The 17,113-nt window shown below is 45.0% G+C and overlaps 1 protein-coding gene across 1 annotated transcript in view; it reads right to left on the reverse strand.

Moving 5' to 3' along the window:
* The window catches only part of LOC309558279 (perforin-1-like), a 31,504-nt gene extending 15,766 nt beyond the window's left edge, over positions 1 to 15,738 (reverse strand). The window contains exon 1 of the mRNA XM_082261334.1: positions 15,654 to 15,738. The gene's annotated coding sequence lies outside the window, so the exon portion shown is untranslated. The remainder of the gene's footprint in view (positions 1 to 15,653) is intronic.
* Between the last annotated feature and the right edge of the window lie 1,375 nt (positions 15,739 to 17,113).

Consider the following 17,113-nt stretch of genomic DNA (forward strand, 5'->3'; position numbering starts at 1 on the left):
ATTTAGGTTCATTCTTCTTCCTCATGAATGTACACATAGCACCCCATACTGACAGAAAAACACAGAATTGTTGACATTGTTGCAGATTTATTAAAAAAGAAAAACTGAAATATCACATGGTCCTAAGTATTCAGACCCTTTGCTCAGTATTTAGTAGAAGCCCCCTTTTGATCTAATACAGCCAGGAGTCTTTTTGGGAAAGATGCAACAAGTCTTTCACACCTGGATTTGGGGATCCTCTGCCATTCCTCCTTGCAGATCCTCTCCAGTTCTGTCAGGTTGGATGGTAAACGTTGGTGGACAGCCATTTTTAGGTCTCTCCAGAGATGCTCAATTGGGTTTAAGTCAGGGCTCTGGCTGGGCCATTCAAGAACAGTCACGGAGTTGTTGTGAAGCCACTCCTTCGTTATTTTAGCTGTGTGCTTAGGGTCATTGTCTTGTTGGAAGGTAAACCTTCGGCCCAGTCTGAGCTCCAGAGCACTCTGGAGAAGGTTTTTGTCCAGGATATCCCTGTACTTGGCCGCATTCATCTTTCCCTCGATTGCAACCAGTCGTCCTGTCCCTGCAGCTGAAAAACACCCCCACAGCATGATGCTGCCACCACCATGCTTCACTGTTGGGACTGTATTGGACAGGTGATGAGCAGTGCCTGGTTTTCTCCACACATACCGCTTAGAATTAAGGCCAAAAAGTTCTATTTTGGTCTCATCAGACCAGAGAATCTTATTTCTCACCATTTCTGAGTCCTTCAGATGTTTTTTTAGCAAACTCCATGCGGGCTTTCATGTGTCTTACACTGAGGAGAGGCTTCCGTCGGGCCACTCTGCCATAAAGCCCCGACTGGTGGAGGGCTGCAGTGATGGTTGAGTTGCGTCTGGCCCGACGCAACTTTCTCCCATCTCCTGACTGCATCTCTGGAGCTCAGCCACAGTGATCTTTGGGTTCTTCTTTACCTCTCTCACCAAGGCTCTTCTCCCCCGATAGCTCAGTTTGGCCGGACGGCCAGCTCTAGGAAGGGTTCTGGTCGTCCCAAACGTCTTCCATTTGAGGATTATGGAGGCCACTGTGCTCTTAGGAACCTTAAGTGCAGCAGAAATATTTTTGTAACTTTGGCCAGATCTGTGCCTTGCCACAATTCTGTCTCTGAGCTCTTCAGGCAGTTCCTTTGACCTCATGATTCTCATTTGCTCTGACATGCATTGTGATCTGGAAGGTCTTATATAGACAGGTGTGTGGCTTTCCTAATCAAGTCCAATCAGTATAATCAAAACACAGCTGGACTCAAATGAAGGTGTAGAACCATCTCAAGGATTATCAGAAGAAATGGAAAGCACCTGAGTTAAATATATGAGTGTCACAGCAAAGGGTCTGAATACTTAGGACCATGTGATATTTCAGTTTTTCTTTTTTAATAAATCTGCAACAATGTCAACAATTCTGTGTTTCTCTGTCAGTATGGGGAGCTGTGTGTACATTCATGAGGAAGAAGAATGAACTTAAATGATTTTAGCAAATGGCTGCAATATAACAAAGAGTGAAAAATTTAAGGGGGTCTGAATACTTTCCGTACCCACTGTACTTTCCTATGGCCGGTGTATGAGGATGGGACAATTATACATGTAAAGCCTCACACGCAAACCACTCAAGAACAACTAAGACTGAAACTGGAACTTGGAAGTCATAATGTCTCAATTTCTGTATCCAGAATAGCGACTCCGATTCCTCTTCTTCACACACTGTGTTCTCAGACACATATTCTGTATCAGGTCTAATCAACCACAAGAGGAAGACAACAACCACAACCATACAGAATATTTGTCACTTCAACAAGACATTGCTTCCTGTTATGTTATTGTGTGTCACATGGAGGAAAATAACTTATCGTAGTTATATTTTTAAAGTAGACATTTATTTTCATGTTAACTCCATGCATATACAGTATAACATACACTGAGTGTGCAATTATTAGGCAAGTGAGTAGTTTGACCAAATCATAATTTTTTTTTTTTTTTTCAAAAAAGTTTGAGGTTTAAAACAGCATTACAAAGAAATTAATGGAAACATAGAACATTAAAGTACAGAAACTGGTCAACAATTGCAAATATTGACAACAAACCACAGCAAATTAATGCAAGCACAGGTCCTGGGCGCAGCCAGGAAAGAAGAAAGTGACAATGGTTGTCAAAAGTTAGAGTATAAAATGAGTGAGTCTAGTAACGAGTGCCGTGGAGTGAACAGCCTCGGACGTTCCTGGTTCGGGAACGTGAATGAGTTGGAATGTGGAGTGAAGGTAAGGCTTAGCGTCGGTTCACACTACGGCGATCCGACTTAGGGGGCGACCTGTGAAGTCGTGTGCAGCGCCACTTCGGCGCGACTTGCTCGGACTTCATAAAATGAATGTCTATGCAAGTCGCCCGAAGTAGTACAGGACCCTTTTTCTAAGTCGGAGTGACTTGTGTCGCTCCTATTAGAACCGGTCCTGTACTACACTATGAGACGCAACGGTGCGCGACTTGTCAAGTCGGAGTAGTGTGAATGGACACTTAGGGGAAAGTGAAAGCCAAAGCATCAAAGAGAGGCAGGGGAAGACAGGAAATGGAATGTTAGGCATCCTGAGGTGTGGCCCCGGGCTAAGCCCAAGACCCAGGGGAAAAGGTCTCATAAATGGGAGGGGAGAGTTGTCAGCAAGATGATGCAAGCATTAAAAGTAGAATAAAGTATATCAGCTGTGCAGTAGGCCCACCTCAATAGGACAGCCAAAAGGTGGGAAAAGGGCCTATAACCCAGTAGGATAGGAATGGGGAGGGGAACAAAAAAAAAAGATTTTCCTTTATTTTTGTAGCACCCTACAGGTAGGTGCTAGGTAAATGCATAGTGGGCTTTGTCTACCTAACAGCAGGGCCATGATTTCATTTTGGTCAGGGTGTCATGGCTTTCAGGTGTGTCTGCTGAGTGGGGAGTCTCCCCACTGGCTCTGTGAGAGGTTTCTCATAATGCAGTGGAGGAAACCCAATCAGGGACACATTCAGGCTTGTAACTACCCCAGAAGGCAGGATTCTGCCACAGAGGATTCTGGGAGTGGGTATAAGTTTGAGGGTAATGCCTGATTCAGCATTTTTGGTGGGAAGCAGAGTCCCAGGAGGGAGAGTACGGCTGTCTCTCCTCCTATCAGAGGAAGCAGATGTCTCTGGGTGCTGCCTGAGAATCCAGAGGGTGCTGAGTTGAGCTGAAGGGGATCCAGTGTGCCAAGAGCCTGCGGAGAGAGAGAGGGAGAGGGATCCAGTCCCAGGAAAGCCTACAAAGGTCGTGAGTACTGAGGATTGCCCCTGGGGGTCTGCCTAGTGTCAGAGGGGACCACTCCGGAGAAGGTTCTGGGATCCAAGAGTCAGCTAGCGGTAAAGGGGGTGCCCAGTCGGAGGACCCTGAAGTGTTAGAGGGGGTACCTAGGTTGAGGACCCTGAAAGTGTTAAAGGGGGCGCTTGAAGTTTGGGCCCTGAAGAGTCATTGTACAATGTGGAGTGTACAGGTTGAGAGTTGCAGCAGCACAGGAATTTACAAAAAGCTACCTCAAGCCAGCGCAGGGCTGGAGGGAGCTGTTCAGTGACTTGTGAGCAAAGCAGTGTCAGAAGTCAAGTATTCTACAGTCCTGGATCTTCTGAATAAAAGTTGAGGTTCCAGCACAGTTTTCAGTGTTGCAGTATATTCAAGCATCAGGAAGCGTTGGCTACGTCGGCTGGTGTCAAGACAGTGCTAACAGGCATTGTTCGAGAAAAGTCCCAAAATTGTACCTAGTTGAGCCAGAGGAGTATCCCACTCATTCCCTTGTCCCATCTCCTAACTACAATAAAACAAACAAACCAAAGATGCCAGACTGGTCCTTGTCTCAGTTCTCACACCTGTGTTCACAGCTCAAATGGACTGAGAGTGTTACCGGTAACAATGACAGACCCACCTTAGGCTCAAGGCCTAGAAAACCTGCTACATTGTTTTCCTTTTTCTCTTCCTCCTTCTTCTTTGTGTGGATTGGCAGAATGTAGGTATGAATGAAGCCAAAGTAAGATGTTTGAGGGGCACATGGGTGGGTGGGCGAAAAACAAACGTGAAGTACGTGGAACATGAGTGCCATTGGAAAGCTCTACTGGTGACAAAAGCGGATAAATTCCTGAGTGGTCGTGTAGTGAAGCCAGCATGCCCTTTTTTTGTGGAATTTGGAAGGGGTGTCTTTCGCGATATGTATTGGCTCTTCCATTTCAGAGATTTTGAGAATGCGTTGCAGCCAGGGCTTGATTATTGGGGCTTGTGTGGAGTTCCAGAGTAATGGTATGCATTGCCTGGCTGCGTTAACCATTTGAATCGTGAGAGATTTTACATATGATCTGTGCGAAGAGGGGCAGTGGTTGAGGAGGAATTGGGCTGGGGAGAATTCCAACTCCAAAGTCGTCACGTGTTTGATGATCCTATGGACTTCGCGCCAGTATAAGGACAATTTCGGGCAGGACCATAGGATGTGAAGAAGCGAGCCAGTATCTGAAAGGCACCTCCAGCATGTCGGAGGAATTGTCGGATAAATTCAGGATAACTGGGGTGCTGTACCACCTAGACAAGATCTTATAGTCGTTTTCTTGTGTATTAGCATTTAGGGAGCACTTATGGTTTTTGATGAATATCTGCTCCCAGTCTTCTGGTGAAAGAGAGAAAGTTCCTTCTCCCAGGCCTCACAGCGTTTTCTCTTGGGTTGGCTTTGTTTTTTCGAACAGTAAGGAGTGCGTTGTAGATATGAGGTTACGGAGAGGGCCTTTCTGCTGACAGAGTTTGTCGAATCAGGTCAAGGAAGCGGTGCATGGTTATCAGTGGTTAAGCGATTTCAAATATTGGGAGAGGAGGATATACTTCCATTGAGGTATTGGTGGCGTACCCATACGCGAGACAAGAGAATGGGCCGAGGAGAGGTTGTCTCCCTCGTAGAAGTGATGGACTCGCAGCTGCTCGTGTGGACAATATTGGTCTAGATATCTCCTGTGCATGCCAGGGGGAAAATCCAGATTCAGTTTAACGGGGGTCATGGGGCCTGGTGCAGAGGAGATACCTCTAAGTTTGCAAGCCAGTCGGAAACCACGAATTGTAGGGCCAATTAGGGGGTGTTGTTTCATGTAAAGCGGGATATGTGCGTCTGGGAGCCAGGGTATGGTCCCTAGACTAAGGGGTGAGACGCTTCCCTCAATGTTCACCCAATCCTTATGTGAGTTGTGGACGTTCCAGTCCACAACTCCCGTAAGGTGGCACTCTAGATAGTAATTGTGTATGTCGGGCAATCCAATACCCCCTTTGTGTTTAAGTAAAGATAGTTGCTCTAATTTCATATGCCTCTAATATGCCATGGATGTCTGTATTATTTCTGATGGAATCCAAGAGGGGTTCTAGTGTGAGAACAAAGAGTAAAGGGGACAGTGGGCATCCCTGTCTCGACCCTAAATCATCATTGTTATGCATATTGTCCAACTCCAAGCTACTGTATGTAAACTTGAATACTTATTGCATTTAAGCATATCAGTTGATGTATATTTATGTAATGAGAGAGAGTGTGGCCTAAGGAGATCAACGCCCTAACTCAAGGTGCAGAGGCGTAACTAGATACCTCAGGGCCCTGGTGCAAGAAACCATGAAGGGCCCCCGGATCCCAGAAGCCTGGGGCTCTTTCCACTGATCCTGGGGCCCTTTACTCTCGTTGCGGGCCCTTTATTACGGTCCTGTACCGGGATCCTTTCACAAGTTCTGCAGTGGGCCCCCTTCCTACCATTTTGGGCCCTCCGGTGGTGGAATCCCAATGCCCGGTCGCGAAGTGTGACTTTTGCGATCCTGGAAGTTCACCCACTGGTGTCAGTAGTTTTTATTTTTTGGTATTTTAATTGTATTATTTTTATAATTTTATTTTATTTATTTACAATATCACCCACTTTGACTCTGTCCATTCAGAAAAGGAAGGAGCTGGTAAATTACCAACCCCTTCCTGGTTCTCTATTGTCACACATCCACTGCAGAAGCCGGCAGGAGAGGGGGAGCCCACAGGGGCCCAGAGACAGCAGAAAACAAGTGAACTGGATAGGAGGAGTGGCGGGGGAGCATATAGAGGAACCAATCTCCTCCATTTTCCTCCTGCAGCTACAGGAGTTAAAAGGAGAACAGTGATTTCTCTACACGCTGTCCCCACCGCTCCTTCCTATCCAGGTGTACAGGAGAGCCGCACAGCCCCCTCGAGCATGGGGCCCGGTTGCAATTGAAACCCCTGCAACCCCTGTAGTTATTCCCCTGTCAAGGTGTTCATAATTATTAGGCAGCTTCTTTTTCTCAGGCAAATTAGGCCAAAAAAGAGATTTAACTGACTCTGAAAGCTCAAACATTTAAAATAATTATTTCAGAGGGATGCAGCACTCTTGAATTTGATAATATATTGGGGCGTGATCACAGAACCATCAAACGTTTTGTGGCAAATAGTCAGCAGGGTCGCAAGAAACCAGAACCTACCTAGAGTGCCCACAACTCAAGTACAAGGTGTTCAGTGCTCAGAGACATGACTAAGGTAAGGAAGGCTGAAACCCGACCACCACTGAACAAGACACATACGTTGAAAAGTTAAGACTGGGTCAAGAAATATCTGAAGACATTCTAAAGAGTTTTCAAAGGTTTTATGAACTGATGAGATAAGAAGGACCAGATGGATAGGCCTGTGGCTGGATCAGGAACGGGCACAAAGCTTCACTTTCACAGGCCAGTAAGGTGGAGGAAGAATACTGCTATGGGCTGGTTTATTACAGATGAGCTAGTTGGACCGTTTCAGGTTAAAGATGAACTCTAAATCTACTCCCAAATCTACTGCCAGTTTTTAGAAGGCACTTTCTTCAAGCAGAGAGGTACAGGAAAAAGTCTGCATCTTTCAAGAAGACCATGATATTTATGCAGGACAATGTTCCATCGCATGCATGGAAGTACTTTCCTGTGTGGCTAGCCAGTAAAGACCTTTAAGATGAAAGAATAATGACATGGTCCTCTTCCTCACCTGACCTAAACCTTATTGAGAACTTGTGAGCCCTTCCTCAATGGGAGATTTACGGTGAAGGAAAACAGTAAACCTCTCTGAACAGTGTCTGGGAGGCTGTGGTTTCTGCTGCACAAAAAATTGGTTGTCAACTGATCAAGAAACTGACAGACTCCATGAATGGAAGCTGTCCAGGCAAAAAAAGTAGTATAAGAACATGAATAGCAGGGCACTGAGGTCAGTATCAAATTAAAAGTATTTTATTAAAATAATCAGCACTCTTACACAGAAGTTAGCATGAAACAGAATGGGTAGGGAACACCTGGGACCAAGCAGCTGTGATCAGTGTGAGGCTGGAGACATCACTGAGCAAAACAGAGACTGAGGATGACATGCACACCCCCTCTCCCGACATCCACCAGGCATTTTGACAGCTGTCATCCTCGTGCGCAGCCTAGAAGGCCGCTGCCAATACCCATACTTGGAGCTGGCTGACTCCCTGTCATCCTCAGTGATGTCTAAAGCCTAACAATGATTACAGCTGCTTGGTCCCAGGTGTTCCCTATCCATGCTGTTTCATGCTAACTTCTATGTAAGTGTGCTCAGTGGCGGCCGGTGCCCCCCCCATCCATGCGTCCGGCCCCATAATCTACATGCGGGGCGCCAGATGAATGGAGTTCAATGGGCTTTTTTTTTTCTGAGTCACCTGATTAGAGCCAGAGGCTCTAATAGTCTTCAGTAAAGGGTGGACCCGGGGCGCAGAGCAGTGCCCCCCCGAGCCCACCCATTGTGTGACAATAGCGAATGAAAATTCGCTATTGTCACACGGATCCTCCTCGTGGCCAATTAGGAAGCGGGTCTGAGACCCGCTTCCTGATTGGCCGAAAGGCAAAACCATGCCATTGGCCGAGGAGGAGGACTTGAGGAGATGCGGGGGGACTGAGGAGAAGCCGCCACTGCATGTAAGTGCACTGGTCTCGGGGGGGGGGGGGAATGGCACGCTACGCTACGCTGGTCACTCTGCATTGAATGGGGGCACGATGATCTCTCTGCATTGAAAGGGGCACACTGATCTCTCTGCATTGAAAGGGGCACACTGATCTCTCTGCATTGAAAGGGGCACACTAATCTCTCTGCATTGAAAGGGGCACACTGATCTCTCTGCATTGAAAGGGGGCACACTGATCTCTCTGCATTGAATGGGGGCACACTGATCTCTCTGCATTGAATGGGGGCACACTGATCTCTCTGCATTGAAAGGGGGCACGCTGGTCATTCTGCATTGAAAGGGGGCACGCTGGTCTCTCTGCATTGAATGGGGGCACGCTGGTCTTTCTGCATTGAATGGGGGCACGATGATCTCTCTGCATTGAAAGGGGGCACGCTGGTCATTCTGCATTGAAAGGGGGCAAGCTGGTCATTCTGCATTGAAAGGGGGCATGCTGGTCATTCTGCATTGAAAGGGGGCACACTGATCTCTCTGCATTGAATGTGGGCACACTGATCTCTCTGCATTGAAAGGGGGCACACTGATCTCTCTGCATTGAATGGGGGCACACTGATCTCTCTGCATTGAAAGGGGGCACGCTGGTCATTCTGCATTGAAAGGGGGCACGCTGGTCTTTCTGCATTGAATGGGGGCACGATGATCTCTCTGCATTAAAAGGGGGCACGCTGGTCTCTCTGCATTGAAAGGGGGCACGCTGGTCATTCTGCATTGAAAGGGGGCACGCTGGTCACTCTGCATTAAAGGGGGCACACTATACCTTGATTACTGAAGACCCCTTTCACACTTTTGTGACCTCAAAGTCACTAAATTTTTACAGCGTTTTTTGCCGCAAAGCAATGTCTATTACATTTTTCTGTTTGCGCCCCCCCAAAAAATTTTAAGCACCAGCCGCCACTGAGTATTTATTTTAATAAAGTGTTTTTAGTTTGATACTGATCTCAGCACCCTGCTATTCTTTTTTTTTTTTCCACATTGCGGTGATCCTACCCAGATCATCTGTGGGAGCTGCAGAGTTTCCAGTCTTGGTCCCTTCTCCTATTCATACATTCATCCAGTTGCCTCATCCATTCATCTACCCTGTTTTTTTTTTTGTTTAATTTCTGTTTATTGAAACATTTTTCAAAAAGACAAAGAAAAACCGAACATAGACAGTACAATCCGACATTAAATATGGTAAGTAGCTATGGAACAATATCAATGAGTGCATGAACAGTTATAAAAAGTCTGAAAAAACATAATGATAACACACCATCTTGCATCATAAAACAAATGTCGGAGAGAACTTATAGGAAAACGAAAGGATAGCGAAAAGCAGAAAAGAAAGAGAAAGAAGAGGGGAGAGCAGCTGGGAGAGAAAGAGAATAAGAGGGGAGGGGGGGGGGTTAAATTAGGCCACGGGTGATTTATGTACCCAACAATAAAAACTTTAATCAGATAGGATTACATTAGAAGGTGATAAACCAAGGGGGGGTGTCCTCAGTGAGTAGGGCCACATAGGATGAAGTGTTTTTAAAAGAAGACCAAGGTTTCCAGGTAGAGTGGAAACGGTCTAGTTTGTCACGGGCTATGAAAGTAAGTTCCTCTAATTGGTATGTCATATCAACTTTCCGTAGCCAGTGACGTTACGTATCGTGGGAATGGTCGGTGAGCCCCAGAAGGTGGGTTCATCTACCCTGTTGATGGTCTACAGATACATATGAAAGTTTCAACGGAACAAGGGACTTTCCACTTCTAGGATCGCTGTATATACTGTGTACTTGTACACTCTTTGGAGAAAAAGTAATATAACCTACAAAAAAAGGCCCTATCTACATACATTAAAAACTGATACATGCCATTAAAATTGAACCCCCAAATTACCACCCCAGAAAAAAAGAAGTGAATTTTTAAGGGAAGTCTTGCAGACAAAAATATATTGCAAGCGGTTCCCCAAAAGATAATAAAACCCAAAAATATTACCCCTGACACCAAAGTCCACTTTTTTTTTAAGGGAAGCCTTCTAGCACAAAAAAAAAGCACGTTAACCCAAAATTAGTGCCCTATTACCATAAAATAAAAAAAAATATACCTGCAAATAAATTAAAAAAAAAAAAAAAAAAACGAAAAACCCATTTTTTTATGGGAAGTATTGCCGGAAATATAAAGTTCTATTGAAAAGACAATAGGTAAATATGACTGCAGATCTCAAATCAGCCACAAGATAAAATTATGAGCCGGTTCACACCGGGATCGAACAGGAACATTATGTGCGATAGATGGAAATCGCACCGGAATGCAGAGAAAGTAGTGCGTGTACTACTTAAAAAATACACCCTACACCAAATTGCATGGCACTGCAGTACCATGTGATTTGTTGCCATGCCATTGGCACCCGTAGCAGATTGCAAAGGCAGTGCATTTTGAGCGCGGCACTGGAAAAACGCAGGGAACACACCTTTCCTGCACTGCATTCTGGTGTGAACCGGCCCTTATTTATAGGAACCCCTAATTTAACCCTTCTACTGCCATTGATGTATGTCAAAAATCAGCAGCAGTTGGGGGTTTTACAATACCTGTGTGCAAATCTTACAAGCTGTAAAGACCGATAACTTCCACAGTCCCCCTAAACATACCCCCCCCCCCCCATATGCCCCTGCCATGTTTTCTGGGTTCTGTACTCTCATCTACAGGTCTACAAGTCAGGGCCCAACACAGAGAGTGCCACAGGGTAGAAGGGAAGAAGAATGTCCATTTTCTGATCTCCGATGGGTTCGGCTATCATGTTTCCTGAATGTGTTGGCCGTGAAAAAATTGGAGGATGATATGTGGTCTATTAGCTTTAATGTAGTGCAAGTGAGACATCAGGGGTCTAAAAGACCCCTGATGTCTCATTAAAAATAACCTGTTACCAGTACTGGGACAGGGTCATCTAAAGTCCAGGACAAACATGCCAAACTGCGCACCCCCCCCCCCCCAAGATGTATGAGCATTATGTGGTAGCAAAAATCCACCCAAAAAATTGAGCACAAATTTTCACCCCCCATCACTTTTTCATTAAACTGTTTAGTTACCAGTAATTGTACAAGCAGCATCAGGGGTAGAAATATATATAATATTCCCATGACAGCGCAAGAATCACTCACTTACAAACACCCCCAAACATAAAGTCCCCCTCTTCTCAGAACAAATCTACTCCTCTGCTGGTATCCCACCTTACCATCACAAATATTTGCTGCCCCATCCCCCAAATCCCCAAAGCACAAAAGCCCTCCCCCCCCCCAAATCACTAACTCCTAGCATAAATCATCTACCAAAAAATTTCCCCTCCAAGTACACATCCTCTCCACCAACTCGAAACCCCCCCTCCCAGCACAAATCTCCCCCAATCATCCCTAATAGCACAAATCCCCCAACCACAAAAAAAAATTCCCCTCCTAGAACAATTCTTTTTTTTTTTTTAACAATACATTTTTTTTGGTAATATTAGAAAATACAATAAAACAAGAATTTTTTAACATCCAATGGTTACATTGCATAACTTCTAGCATTTAACCTGAGACAAGATCATAATTGGTAGCATAGATTTAGTCAATGCAATAAGCAACATAGATAACAATAGTGGCTATGATTTGCTATTTTCCATTCAACATTTCCAAGAGCGAGTCAGGGAAGCTGTTCTTCTGATACTGAAGAGCCTGTCACCCCAAATGGGTTCAAACTGTGAGTGGACCCCTCATTTAAAGTTGAAATTAGAGAGAGCAGACTACGCCACAGCCTGCCCTCCTATCCTTTACTCCATGCTACCATACTATAACTAGTCCTCCTCTAGGCCCTTTGAAGTCTCCTAGTAGGCATTATCTTCATTGAGTTGTAGTTTATATGATTTAAGGTGTGTCTGTAGATGGATACTACTCAATACAATTTGTTTACTTAACAGGTACCATCGTCCCCGTATCATATAAGAAAAGAAAATATAGCTCTGAATAAACAAAGCTCTCGCCAAAGCGAGGAGTGGCGAGGGCTGGAGACCAAATGGTGGGACTTTATGGGTACCAGATAGAAATTTTGATCTTCACCAAAATGTATATAAAATATCAAAACTTTATTGATCATAAATAGATAAAAAACATCCACTAAAAACTAAAGTGGAGTGAAAACATAAACATATATAATACAAACAGAAAAAACAATTAGATGGATATAACATCTGAACTATCAAGACCAAGATGCGCTTAAGTAGTGGTGGCTAATCCGGTGAGTATTCCGGCTCTAGTCCACAAACTGGTGCCCAACATGTTTCGCCAAAGGATTCTTCAGGGGCATTTAGGATGTTATATATGTATGGTCATGTTTGCTAAGTTTTAGTTGTAGTTTAGTTAGGAATGGGGGGAGAAGGGGTGAAAGGGAATTGGAGATTTGGGTAAATACCACCAAGCTGTGTTTTTTTATCATTTCGTTTGGGGTCTGCTCTATCCAAGTCTTCCAACGTTTATGGAATTTAGTGGCTCTCCTTTCCTTGTAAGCTAGGATCCTTTCCATTTCACAATGTAAGTTAACTAATTTTTGATCAATGTTTGGGGGAAGTAATGATCGCCATTTTCCAGCTATGGTTATCCTAGTAGTGAAGAGAATATGAACAATCACCGTCCTTGGGATAATCCTCTATACCCAGACTCAATAGGGCTAGAGCAGGTGATAGTTTACACTCCTTCCCTAATATGTTCGAGATCAAGGAGAAGACCTCTTTCCACAATGGCTGAATTACTGAGCAGCTCCATAACACATGTATTAGATTGCCTATTTCCTGGCATCCATGCCAGCAAAGAGGGGAAGATGTACTGTCTATAGTATGGAGTTGTTTCGGTGTCATATAGTATCTATGGAGAATTTTTTGAGAGTTGTCCCAGTGGTCTACACATGCTGAGGATTTGCTGTTGCCTAGAACAATTCTTACCCCCTGCCACCAACAAATTCCCCCTTCCAATACAAATTGCCTCTCTCCCAATCTCCTCCTCTCCCCACCTCACATGATCCCGTAGTGCCCGGGGCAGCCAACCCCCCCTGCGCACCCTTTGTCCCAGCCCTGCCTGTCACAACCTGTCACTTATAATAAAAATTAAAGTGTAAGTTATATCTAAGCACTTCAACTTCCCTGCAAAAAAACTTTGAGCTCCACCACCACCACATAGACACACATAGAGATGTAAATACATGCATTGGTTGTGCATACGCATGCTATCAGGGGTCTCCAAACTTTCTGAACTAAGGGCCAGTTTACTGTCCTTCAGACGTTAAGGGGGCCAGACTGTGGCCTTTGGGATCATAAAATGTCCTGGTGTCAGTAGGAGTAAACAATGCCGCTGGTGTCAGTCAGAATAGTGCATCATCGTTGGTGTCAGTGGAATGTCAGTGGAAGGAATAGTGCTCCTCATTGGTGTCAGTAGGAGGCAAAGTGCCCCTCATTGGTGTCAGTGGGAGGAAAAAGTGCCCCTCATTGGTATCAGTGGAAGGAATAGTGCCCCTCAATGGTGTCAGTAGGAGGAATAGTGCCCCTCATTGGTGTCGGTGAGAGGAATAGTGTCCCATCATTGGTATCAGTGGAAGGGAAAGTTCCCCGTCATTGGTGTCAGTGGGAGAAATAGTGCCCCATCATTGGTATCAGTGAAAGGAATAGTGCCCCATCATTGGTATCAGTGGAAGGAATAGTGCCCCCTCATTGGTATCAGTCGAAGGAATAGTGCTACATCATTGGTATCAGTGGGAGGAATAGTGCCTCATCATTGGTGTCATGGCAGGAATAGTGCCTCATCATTGGTGTCAGTGGGAGGAATATTGCCCCATCATTGGTATTAGTGGGATGATTAGTGCCCCATCATTGGTATCAGTGGGAGGAATAGTGCCCCGTCATTGGTATCAGTGGGAGGAATAGTGCACCCTCATTGGTGTCAGTGGGAGGAATAGTGCCCCATTATTGGTATCAGTAGGAGCAATAGTGCCCCTCATTGGTGTCAGTGAGAGGAATAGTGTCCCATCATTGGTGTCAGTGAGAGGAATAGTGTCCCATCATTGGTGTCAGTGAGAGGAATAGTGCCCCTCATTGGTGTCAGTGAGAGGAATAGTGTCCCATCATTGGTGTCAGTGAGAGGAATAATGCCCCTCATTGGTGTCAGTGAGAGGAATAGTGTCCCATCATTGGTGTCAGTGGGAAGAATAGTGCCCCTCATTGATGTCAGTGAGAGGAATAGTGCCCCGTCATTGGTATCAGTGGGAGGAATAGTGCCCCGTCATTGGTATCAGTGGGAGGAATAGTGCCCGTCATTGGTATCAGTGGGAGGAATAGTGCCCCCTCATTGGTGTCAGTGGGAGGAATAGTGCCCCATTATTGGTATCAGTGGGAGCAATAGTGCCCCTCATTGGTGTCAGTGAGAGGAATAGTGTCCCATCATTGGTGTCAGTGAGAGGAATAGTGCCCCATCATTGGTGTCAGTGGGAGGAATAGTGCCCCATCATTGGTGTCAGTGAGAGGAATAGTGTCCCATCATTGGTGTCAGTGGGAAGAATAGGGCCCCTCATTGGTGTCAGTGAGAGGAATAGTGTCCCATCATTGGTGTCAGTGAGAGGAATAGTGTCCCGTCACTGTCATTGAGAGGCATAGTGCCCCATCGTTGGTATCTATGGGAGGAATAGAGCCCCAAGAGCTGGATAAAGGCAAGAAAAGGGCTACATCTGGCCCCGGGCCACAGTTTGTAGACCACTGCTATGCAGGTTACATATCGTCTAATATGTCCGAGTGCATGCAATCGATTTTAGACTCGATATCCACAGTTATTTCTAAACTGATGACCTTTACAGGCTTTTTAAAGTGTCACTATGGAAATTTAGACTAATACAGTTTGTCACCATTTCGCGGGTGCATACAACTTTATGGCTTGACGCGTTGGGTATCTATTTACTCAGTATAACCTCATCTTTTATACTTTTCCAAAAATTCAGTAATTTATTGTATTTGTGTACCCTATATATAAACAATAGCTTATTTCATACTGAAATTTTGTGTGACATAAAAATTGCAACTACCCCAAATGTATTCTCCACGGGGGCCTGCTTTCAGAAAATACATACTGTTTAGAGGTTTTCACTAATCTTCAAACCTAAAATTATTTTTTAGACATTTCTGCAAAAAAAAAATAAAAAGGAAAAATGACTTTGACAGTGAAAGGAAGAAAAACAGAAGAGATTGATTGCCCAAAGAGCTAGCAATCAAAATTAAATTATAGTTTCCTAGCTGACCCAAATCTGTCCATATGCCGTTTGTCAGCTTTGCCTATCTTTTCCCTGTAACGGCTTCCAAAACATGGACAGAAGGGTGGCTCTGTTCTCCCTTTTTTTAGTGGAGGGGGCTGGTACATAACAGAACCCCCATTATTGAAATGAATAAACCTACCAGCCATAGTTCTAAGTTCCCTTGCAGTGTATTAGGTTACAAAGAATTTCAGAAACAGAATTGCCTACTTAGAGTTACAGCATTGCTCCACCGGGTACCATGAACCTTGAAGCCATGGTAGACCCGAACCTGAACCCCCATCCCTAATGGTCAGTAATTGGTATGAATAGGAGGACAGAAGGACTTACCCAATGTGAAGGTTCTGGACCTCAGTTCTCTGATATAATCTCAGCACTGAGCACACTGACACAGGATGTGGACTAGAGGTGTCTGAATGTGCTATGTGTGTGAGGGGAGTCACTTCCTCCCACCTTCTGCAATAAAGAACAAATCATGTGACAGTCCTACCGAGAAAACCCACCACAGATCATCTACACACTTCTGTACTGCAAAACCTCCCAACCCCCAGCCACGGCTGCTAAAGATGAATTCTCAGTATCTGTTCTTGTATATATGGACTCTGCACAGTACCACTTCTCTTGTCTGTATGTAGGGCAATGGCATTGTAATGGAACCGTGACCCACACTGTGTTTGTGGGCTTCCGTCAGTATACGGCTTCCTCCAGTTTTGAACATAAATACTGTATCAGATATTCCAGCCGCCCCCATACAAAACTAGCCTGAACTTAGCTTGTATGTATCTGAAAACAACTAACTCCTTTCTTGAACAAGAAACAGACTTTTTATTATGACCCGAATATTTACTCAAAACATCACACAATGGTTAGATAACGAGGTACAGCTGACTCATGGCTAATCCCATCTAGACAAGGTTATCATTAACATGCTAATTAACTCAGCGCACTTAAACTAGACTGGAAGACCAGACTGCCGGCACCAAGACTAAAACAAAATACAAAATTACACTTTATCCTAAGTATAAACACAGAAAACCTTATTATACAGACAATAGCAAGAGACCCCAGTAGCAGTCTGTCCGTCTCCTACATTGAAGTACATGGAATACACATCTAAGCATTTCTTTGATTATTTAGGAGTCACAGACTTCATGGCAACAGGCTATATGTCTCACAGTGTAAAGTGGGATTCAATTTTCATATTTCTTTAGAGATATTGTTAATAAATATTACTGTCCCATTTGAAGTCTTCCAAACCATATTCTCAGTGTCCATGAAGTCCATCATTTCCTTGGTCACCCTGTGTCCCTAATAGACACAGGGTGACTTACACATAAGAGGGGCCTAGGGGGCTGAGACAGGGATTTCTCAACCTCTCTAAGGTAAGCTGGGTTCCTCAGGCCCCCCAACCAAAGTGACTCCCGTCACATCTCTCCCTTTTCCAAAGGAGACTAACGCAGGAGGAGACCCACAAACAGGTTGACTTCGAAGTTAGTCCATAGTTCCCATCCCCCAATGTCTGTACCCACACAGTACCCCAAACAAATTGTCTAGAACACAGCGTTACTCACCCAGCCAACCTCTGCCTCTCTCATAGAACATACCTGCAGCTGGGGAGAAGTGTGGACTGGCCCTTCTCCCTGGAGTTCTTTCAGCTGCTGGAGAGATGACAGGGTGGCGGGGCTCACTTCGTCAGGCTGTTGGAGATCTGGGCTGACTGCCCAGCATCCCTGGGGTATACAGGTGGAGACTGTAGTCCCATCCACTTTCTCAGGAAAACCATCCTTTTT

Source organism: Pelophylax lessonae (genome assembly GCF_965119305.1).
Source record: "Pelophylax lessonae genome assembly, chromosome: 6".
NCBI classification, from domain to species: Eukaryota; Metazoa; Chordata; class Amphibia; order Anura; family Ranidae; genus Pelophylax; species Pelophylax lessonae.